Source organism: Lepus europaeus, chromosome 10 (genome assembly GCF_033115175.1).
Source record: "Lepus europaeus isolate LE1 chromosome 10, mLepTim1.pri, whole genome shotgun sequence".
NCBI lineage: Eukaryota > Metazoa > Chordata > Mammalia > Lagomorpha > Leporidae > Lepus > Lepus europaeus.
The window spans coordinates 73,184,332-73,194,435 of NC_084836.1; the positions used below are offsets into that span (position 1 = coordinate 73,184,332).

Genomic DNA, 10,104 nt, shown 5'->3' on the forward strand with positions numbered 1-10,104 from the left:
TATGATGAGAGATATATCTTTTGAAATCTCCAGGGGCCCTTTTGGAGATACCAAAAGCTTAGAGAATTTAGAACTTTGATTTTTAGAAACTTTGTTAAAGGTGCCAAGAGAACTTGGAGTATCTGGTTAGAATAGAATTTTTTAACATCCTGAAATGATAGCCTTTCATTAGACAGGGTGATCCTAACACTTTTAGAACAGGTCTAATCATAATGATATTTAACAATGCTTTTCATCAATCTGAACTTAACAGAGACAGTAGAGTACGCACTAGATTACCTTGGAAACCAGAAATAAAAACCTTGAACATAAGAGTTAGCACACAAAATCCTCACATAACTCAGAACTATTTAACAGAGCTAAAAAGAGAACTTTAGAAATAGCAGAGTAACCAATTAAGTAGACACTGTTAAAAAGAGACACTATAGTTTTTGCAAAAACAGATCTGTGAAAGAAACAAGTTTAAAGCATATTCAGGACATGTAAAGACTTGTAAGACCACTTTAGCTGGAAAGCAAACACATGAATACAACATAGGTCTGACATTATTTACAACATTTTGATACACTTTGTATAATTTGAATTGACTCAGTTGTTACTTTAACAAATTTAGAGTCTCATTCTTTGAGAGTTCCAGGGATCCTACTGGAAATCCCAAAGTTGTTAGACTCCACTTGAGAATTTAAACTGTTAGAGTCAAACCGTTCAGCCAAAAACTACTAACCAAGGCTGTGGGCTAGATCTGATTAGAGTTAGGTAGTCACTCAAACATTAAAGACAGACAAATCCAATAAAACACGAAACCTTCAAGACACGTGCAAACTCTCAGATAAGTTAACTACAGCAGCACAGAAAAGAGCTGGTCATCAGCATAGGAGCCCATTGCTTAGGACAGGGAAACACATCTGAAACAAAGCGGCAGAGAATGAGAGTGGCCAGTTTGCAGGAACATGGGGGAACTCCTTTGCAATAATTTTGCCATGGCGACTGCCGCATGTGAACCAGAGGCAATGTCATCCATAACGTCCCTGCAAATCTTTAGGAAGGTAGGAATATCCTTGTGTTGCCAGGGTCTTAAGGCCTCAAGAGAGCATTTTTTAAACCATCAGAATCAAGTGCACACCGGGAAGAGATAAAACAGTGTATTTAAAGCTAATAACTTACCTCCCTGTGTATCACTCTGATAGCCATAGAAACCATGTCAAATGCCAAATTTAAAAGCAATGAAAAATGTGTCCTGCACACCAAGTTCCCTGATTAGGATCACGAGGACATGGGGTAACAGAATACCATCCAACTTAATAAAAAGTTTTAAAGTGAAGACTTTAAGACCTAACAGTCTGTAATATTTGAACACATCAATATAAGTTTTCTGTTAGTTTTTTTAAACTTATGCTGCTTATTTTCATGTACTATTCATCTAAACTAATAACTCTTGAAAGCATTTCACACAGGATAGAAAATATTTCTAGATAAATTTCTGATAAGCAGAATATGTTACCAGCAATCAATGAAATGGAAAGAATTTTCATGTCTACCTATTAAACTCATTATTGTGTAATTTTTGAATATTGCATAACTTATGGAACATGAGGTGAACAGTCCTAAAACTTTCTAAAATATCTTAAAAATTTCAAAACTTCACAGAACAAAATAAATGTCACTAGAGCATACTGAATTAATTCAGGTTTCCTGTGTCTTGCTAGAAGAAATTTACTTGGAAAAATATGTCAAATTGAGAAATATACTAGATTGAGGAAAACCAGATACAGAACCAATACAAGTACATCAAAAATCACAAATATACTTCTGCAAACTTAGTCATTTACGGCCTTCCATACTTCATGAATTTTGCCATTTCCTGTCTAAAAACATTCATGGTGTTAATGATGGAGTAATATCTAAGGCTGATATGGCAAGCAGAAAATCCTCCTAACAGCTCACTGAGACCAATCCTGCTCCAGCCTAGGATCCACAAGCTCTTGGAGCTTACTCTATGCATGAAACAGAAAGACACCCAGCTAGGCCTCTAATGTGAATTCATTATGGGATGAATACCCAAGATGTGGTTACAGGGATGGGATGGCATCAGCTCATCTCCCTGCAGGCCCATAACTGTCATTTCCACTTTAGAAGAAGGACATCTGTGGCCTTGATATCACTGGAAATAGGAGCCACCTCAGGGAACAGTGAACTTTCCTGCTTTCTGGAAGACAGCAGAGCAGAGCAGCTGAGCCCCACACTTCTCAACTGTGGACTCGTCTCTCCAAGTCAGGCATGTCTGGGCAGGTTGTCTGGGCAGGTTGTCAACAGATACAAGTAAAACAGTAACCTCTGCTTCAGAACAAGTACAAGCACATCTGATTTTTCAAGCTGTCCCCATTGCTCCAGGAGACTCCCAGTGGCAACCCCAGTTCTTCTCCTGTGGTGTCGGGTCTCAGTGAAACAATGAAGCACCTATAAATCAGAAAACTGGCCCCTCCACAAATCCCTATGCCAGGGCTCCTGCATTGGAAGCAGAATACAGGCTGCATTTCCTCTACTTCCTTCTACCCCAGGGTAACTGCATTTCAGCAGTACAATGGTCCATGGTCTGCATTGTCCTTCTCAAAGCAATTTATTTAGATGTGGACCCCAATTTCCTGTGTTGATGTGTTCTGCCACCTATCCCTCAGTCTCCTCTACCGATTTCACTAACATGGCTTTCTATTTCACAAGCACAGAAGTAGAGGAATTACAGTTTACCAACTGAAAAATTTCCTGTTTTTCTGATACCCCTTTGTTATGATTTCCTCAAAAATTAATGTTTAACCTGATTAGAACTGCTAAGTCTGTGGTCCCTTTTATATGTTTGACACCCTTTGATTTTAAAGTGGTGACATACATCTTCTCAACATGTGGTTCCCCATCTGGACAAAAACTCTCAGTCTCTTGGGTCCATTCTGGTGGACCTCTCATGCGTGCTTCTCAATCCACTCTGGACCAATTATCCAGCTGATCTGTGTGAGGCCCGTCATTTATAGATACATCTGAATCAGGGAGGATGCACTTGTTCCAGAGACGGAGACTGCTGTGTAACCAGCCCAGCTAGTTCTTCACAGCCAGCGTCACTGAGTAGAGCTGCTGGCTCTCCTCCTTCATTTGCACCTGTTCACTCTAGTCCTTGTGTCGTTGTCTCTCAGCACAGGAAATCTAAGACTGATAGAATGGGAATTAAGCAGAGAATTTTAACTAGAATACAATACAACTGATTAAGCTCTCCTTTATAGTTACTCTTTTCCTATCTGCTTAAGGACCCTTTCCCTCTCTAATGTCATGAAATTAACATGTATTCTAAAAGACCATGAACTTAATCCAAGTATTCTGCATGGCTTGGAAGGACGAAACTCTCTGATCTCCCAACTGCTTCACTTCATGGTTTATATTAGTGAAAAGAAGAAATCAGGACAAGATACAAGACTCTAATCCAAGAACATTGATAAGAGATGCAGCATCAGCCAGCACTGCAGCTCAGTAGGCTAATCCTCTACCTTGCGGTGCCGGCACACTGGGTTCTAGTCCTGGTTGGGGCACTGGATTCTGTCCCGGTTGCCCCTCTTCCAGGCTAACTCTCTGCTGTGGCCTAGGAGTGCAGTGGAGGATGGTCCAAGTGCTTGGGCCCTGCACCCCATGGGAGACTAGGAGAAGCACCTGGCTCCTGCCTTCGGATCAGTGCAGTGCACCGGCCACGGTGGCCATTGGAGGGTGAACCAACGGCAAAGGAAGACCTTTCTCTCTGTCTCTCTCTCTCTCTCACTATCCACTCTGTCAAAGAGAGAGAGAGAGAGAGAGAGAGAGAGAGAGAGAGAGAGAGAGAGAGATGCAGTGTCTTGCCACTAGGCCAAAGGTCTACACTAAAAATATGTTCTTTTAGCAATTTGGAATTGCACAATATATTGTTAACTATGATCAACTGGCAATGAAATTATTCTCTAATTTTTTTTGTCTTAGTGGAATTTTTGGCCTTTGAGCAACATTTTCTATTTCCCAATTAATACCCCAAGCCACCTGGCAACCTCTGGTGGTCAACTTTCTATTCCCCTTTATAATTATTTCCAATACTGAAGGGACAAAATACACCCATTTCAGGTGCTTGAGGGAGTACTCACAAATTTTCTTTTGCATTTCATAGAACTGCTGCAAGCAAGGACTCTACTGCATGAAACTCTCCAGTAGCACTGATGCCCACATAGACCTGCCCACCTGCCATATGATATTATTCCAGAGATCACAATAGCAAATAAAATCTCAGCAGGAATTAAAATTATCCAAGTAATTTAACTGTGAACAGTTGCTAATCACACTAGAAGGGGGTACTGGAATGAACAAAAATTTTGAGAAGTGATATGAGGAATGAACACTGTTCAATCATCAATGACTCTTTAGTACTTACAAGGCATATAATGGTACATATTATCAAGCATGCCATGTATTGTATCTATTTTTAAATGATTTATTTATTTGAAAGGCAGAGTTACATATAGGCAGAGGCAGAGAGAGAGAGAGAGAGAAAGAGAGAGAGAGAGAGAGAGAGAGAGAGAGAGAGAGAGGTCTTCTATCTGATGGTTCACTTGCCAGATGGGTACAACAACCAAAGCTGTGCCAATTAAATTCAGGATCTGGGAGCTTCCTCTGGGTCTTCCTTGTGGGTGCAAGGGGCCAAGGACTTGAGCCACCTTCTGTTGCTTTCCCAGGCCATAGCAGAGAGCTGGATCAGAAGTGGAGCAGCCAGGACTCAAACTTTTACCCATATGGGATGCTGACAACACAGGTAGCATCTTTACCTGTTATGCCACAGTGCTGGCCCCATGTATCTATTTTCATAAATCATTTGTTTTCCTCCCCACATACTAAACTGAGAGCCCCATGAAAGCCTAGTCTTGTGTCTGTTTTCTTTATTGCTCTCACCTGAGCACCTAAAATATAATCTGACACATAGTAGAAAAGTGGCAATATGTGCCAAGGAATGGAAGTATTTGGTAATCAGCTATGACACAAACCTTTACTATGATTCAATATACAATAGTCCATCCCTACATGATTTGGATGTATCCTAGTTTCTGCCTAAGCAATTTATGTGTGTGTATATATATAGTTTTCATAGCATCATCAAGTTATCTCCTTATGATGACTCCCCTTGCTGTGTTGCAACTTGATAGAAAAAAGGGGAGTGACTCTATGCCAAGGATGCCAATCATGTGGGGCTACCTCACTTTATAATATATGCTCTAGTAAGAACTCACTGTAAGAGATAGGCAATAATCTTTTCCAAAGTAGGTGCTACCCAAAAGCCTAATGACCGAACACTATGATCTACCTCCAAAAGATTTCACTACAGCACTATCAACCAGTATCAACACAGTATCCACTACATAAACTCTCAGTTACATTATCAAACCATAGGGTCACATGATCTAGCAATTCTTTCTCTGGGTATATATCCCAGGGGACTGAAATCAGTATGTTTATATTTATTGTAGCATTATGCACAATATCCAAATCATGAACTTAGAGGTTTGTCCTAACATTTGAATGAATAAGAAAATCTGGTATGTCAACAAAATAATCTGCCATTTCAAGTAGTAGGGGACATTATAGTAATTGAAATGATCCAAATACAGACAGATATGTACTTTGGAATGTCTGATATTTAGGAGCTAAAATAGTCCATAATCAGGAGAAATCATATTTGAATCCTTATTTTAAAGCCATTTGGTATGAAAGCAGAACAAGGAAAAAAAGCATGGCAGGAGGGGTCTTACACAGAGTATGAGTATTGAAATGTATAAAATGTAAAGAGATGCTTCTTTAAAAAAATACACATATACAAGTATAAACATAGGCAAGAAAATGAATTTAATTTAGAAAACAAATATAAATAATATGTACAACATTTTAAAAGTTCACCACAGAAAGAGAAAAATGTAGAAAACTCAATTTTGAATAATTTCATGATGCTACTTTATAATACATTTTTTTTAGTTTTCAATGTGGAAATATTTTTACTGCTTTTAGTAATTGAAAAATACATCAGTGTTCTTACAAAGCATTCACATAGTACAAAACCACACAAAATATACAGCCATATAACCACCTACAGCAGTATATGTATAGGAAAGCTTCAGACATAAATATAACACATGAAATTAAAATTATTTAGTTATAAAACCACCAAAAATAGGAATTTAACAAATATTTTTTAAAAAGATATATTTATTTATTTGAAAGACAGTGTTAGAGAGAGAAGTCTTCCATTTGCTGGTCCACTTCCCAGATGGCCGCAACAGCAGGGGCCGGGCCGGATTGAAGACAGGAGCTGAGAGATTCTTCTGGGTCTCTCATGTGGGTGCTCTGCTGGTTTCCCAGGCACACTTGCAGGGAGCAGCTGAGACTTGAACTGGCATCCAAATGGGTCACTGGCATTGTAGGTAGTGGCTTAGCCTGCTATGCCACAGCGCTGGCCCCAATGTATCCACATGGTCACAACAGGATTAAGTGAAGTTGCAAGGAGTCCATGAGATTGAAAATTCTCCCCTCCCCTTTACAAATTAAGTGACAGAAGTAAGTACTTCACTTAGCAGTATATCATACATATCCTAAGACACAGCGAGGGAGTTTGCAAGTAGCTGCTCTCAGACAGTACAGTCTGGTGCTAAACAAGCATGCAGGAGTAACTGCTTTGATGACACGCTTTTCTTTTTGAGGTCAAATACATTATTGAGGAGTCTGACAGGATGGGGAACTTGAAGACGCTTGGAGGTTAGTGAAATCCAAATTGCTCAGCTGGGATCTTTCTACCGTTGTCAGTCCTCAAAAAACTGGTGACAAACCTTTTACAGCTACTTTACTTTTATATAGGTATTTACCACCTATCCAGATTGAGATAAAGAAAAAAGAAATAAGATGACAGGGCTAGTGTGTGGTGTAGTGGGCAAGGCTAGCACCTGTCATGCCAGTATCCCTAATGGGTGCCAGCTTGAGTCCTGGCTGCTCCACTTCTGCTCCAGTTCCCTGCTAACGGCCTAGGAAAGCAACAGAGGATGGCCCAAGTCCTTGGGTCCCTGCACCCATATGGGAGACAGGAAAGAAGTGGGTTGTGGCCATTTGGGGAGTGAACCAGCAGATGGAAGATGTCTCTGCCTCTTCCTCTGTAACTCTGCCTTTCAAATAAATACATTAAAAAAATGATGAAACACCTCTATTTACAGACAAAATTCTTTTGAAAAAGTTTATTAACATTTTATGAAGCATTTGTTTTGAAGACTAAGTTTTGAAAGCCATGTAAACCAATCAAACACAAGTAAAGTTTTGTAATGAACATCTCAAATAAATCATTTTAATACCTTTTTCTCATGGGATGACAACAGCATTATAATACTTTCTTATTTTTATTAAAATTAGCTCTTTTCAGATTAGTACTAACAACTTCTGATTTTTAGTATAGGTTGTGTATCTCTTATCTGAAATACTTGGGACCAGAAGTATTTTGGATTTTGGGTTTTTCTGGATTTCCTAGTAGTCGCACAAGCTTAAGGAGATGTCACAGGGATGGGAAGGGACCAAGCCTAAATATGACCTTCATTTAGGTTTTGTCAAGCTTTATGCACACAGCCTGAAGGTAGCAGGACACAGGATGTGTAACAACTCTGTCATGATGTCCTACTTGAGACACTGTGTTGGCACTGACAAGGCTTCAGACTGTGCAGTGTTCAGGAGTTCAGATTAGGGATGCTCAAACTGTACTGTGCTAAGGCAAGAGAGAAACATAATACTTTCTATTTACTTTTAAATTTCCTATGAACTACTTTCTAGTAAAAAACTGCTTGGTATTAAGTGTTTTTATTTCAGATTCTAAAAGTAACCATGGCCCTCAGCTGAACTGTGTGCTCCCGGGCTTTTCTATCTCAGGGACATTTACACAGTAAATGCCATTTCAGTCACTGAGCTCTTCCTCATCACTGAAATAGGTGCTTTTCTTTATCCTCGGCCGTCTTGAGTCATTGGATGTGGAGGGACCCCCTGGACTGGGTCTTCATTTTCTTTGTTCTTCTTCAATTTTGGCTTGCTGGAAGGCTATGGCCTGGCTGAGGCTGTCCAGGGCAGGGTCTTCACCTTCATCTTCACTTTCTTCTACTTCCTCAATTTCTTCTTCTAGTTCAGGAACTTTCTTTTTTTTCTTCTTTTCCTTCTTCTTTGGAGGTTCCCATTCTCCAAGCATATTTTTAGGACAGGCATAACTTAAGTGTCCACTTTCCCCACATTCGTAGCACTTGGATTTATCAAAGTAGTTCCGTCTTCGGATGAATTCAGCTGCTCTTCCGTTGTCAATAGCAATGCTTGCTTTTATCACTTTACCGAATAACTGCTTGTTGTTTATCGCCCTGGTGCAGTTTTGCACAGTCTTTATCCAAAAACAAAATGAATGCAACCCCTTTACTCTTCCTGGTATCTTTATCTTTCATTATAGTAACCTTTACAACTTTGCCATACTTGGAAGATATCCTGTACAGGTCGTTGTTCCTCAGGGAGAAGGGCAGGTTGGAGACATACACTGTGCTTTTACTGGGGGCCAATCCACCACTCATTTCTCCAGACGGGGCGGCGGCGCGCGAGCCCCTGGCCCGGCCCGCTCACCCCCGACTCCCGCCGCAGCTCTGCCTAGACCCGGGCATGGCGGGTGCCGGGCAGGAGCAAGCGTCGACAAACAGACCCGCGCGGCCGCGGGCCTCGGCGGCGGCGCGCCTCCTCTATAATACATTTTACTTGCAATTTTATGGGAAGGTTTGGAAAGACTAAGCTTTCCTTATATAGTAACTATAAAGCGTGTTTTCTGAGATCTGGGGCTACACACAATATTCAAAATGCTCTATTTTATTTCTTAAATTTATTTAAAAGGAACAAATTTCATGTATTTGATATATACAGTTTTAAAAGAATAATGATATTTCAAACCCTATCCTCCTTCATGCCTCTCTACTCCCACCACCCCTCTTTCTTTCTTTCTCATATATCTTTCAATTACTTTATTATCATAAGATCAACCTCCACTAAATATGAAATTCAACAAACAGTAGAAGTTGTTAGATTCAGAGTTCTAGCACCTTGGGTTCTTCCATAAGTAAACCAAAGTCTAATTTAAACAGTGAAATAAAACTTAAGCTTGACTATTAGCATCTAATAGGGACCATCCAGTAAATCACATCCAGTTAGGCCAAAACCAAACTGTATCTAACCAAATAATGCCTTTATTTTGCCTCCATATTCAGCCTGCTAAAGAAATTCTCTGAATGTCTTTTTTTAAAATTTGACAGGTAGAGTCATAGACAGTGAGAGAGAGAGAGACAGAGAGAAAGGTCTTCCTTCCATTGGTTCACCCCTCCAAATGGCCACCACGGCCAGCATTCCACTGATCTGAAGCCAGGAGCCAGGTGCTTCCTCATGGTCTCCCATATGGGTGCAGGGGCCCAAGCACTTGGGCCATCTCCACTGTCTTCCCCAGGCCACAACAGAGAGCTGGACTGGAAGAGGAGCAACTGGGACTAGAACCCAGTGCCCACATGGCATGCTGGTGCTGCAGGCAGAGGATTAACCAAGTGAGCCACGGCACTGGCACTGAATATCTTCTATTATTGAATGCTGTCTGATTCATGAATCCCCTAATACTCAAGTAAATAAACTCTTCAAGTAGCTTTCCTGAATATTTTTATTTTAATAACAGGGCTGAGAAATCCCATTTCTCATAACTACCCCATCAGTATTCAGTAAAAGAGAGCCCCATATTCCAATCATACTCAGAGGAGGAGACTACACAGGATCTGACTATCAGCATGCATTATCCTTTAGATTGTGGGAGCTTTCTGCCTTGAGGACCTCAGGCCCAGTTCACATGGTGCCTGCTGACCTTTCACCTTCCTGCCATTCTGCTGATTGAGCAGAGTAGGTCACAGAAGAATCTGGGAAGTTATTCTAACACCACCTCAAAACATAATGATGCCTTAGAGATACACAACTAGTGACTGGAGACCACCAAATACACCCTACTAAACTCAAAGAAGACATGGCCCA

General features: G+C 40.5%; 1 pseudogene; it reads right to left on the bottom strand.

The window, feature by feature from the left end:
* Positions 1 to 7,473: 7,473 nt before the first annotated feature.
* Positions 7,474 to 8,650, bottom strand: LOC133767798 (zinc finger CCHC-type and RNA-binding motif-containing protein 1-like; annotated as a pseudogene).
* Between the last annotated feature and the right edge of the window lie 1,454 nt (positions 8,651 to 10,104).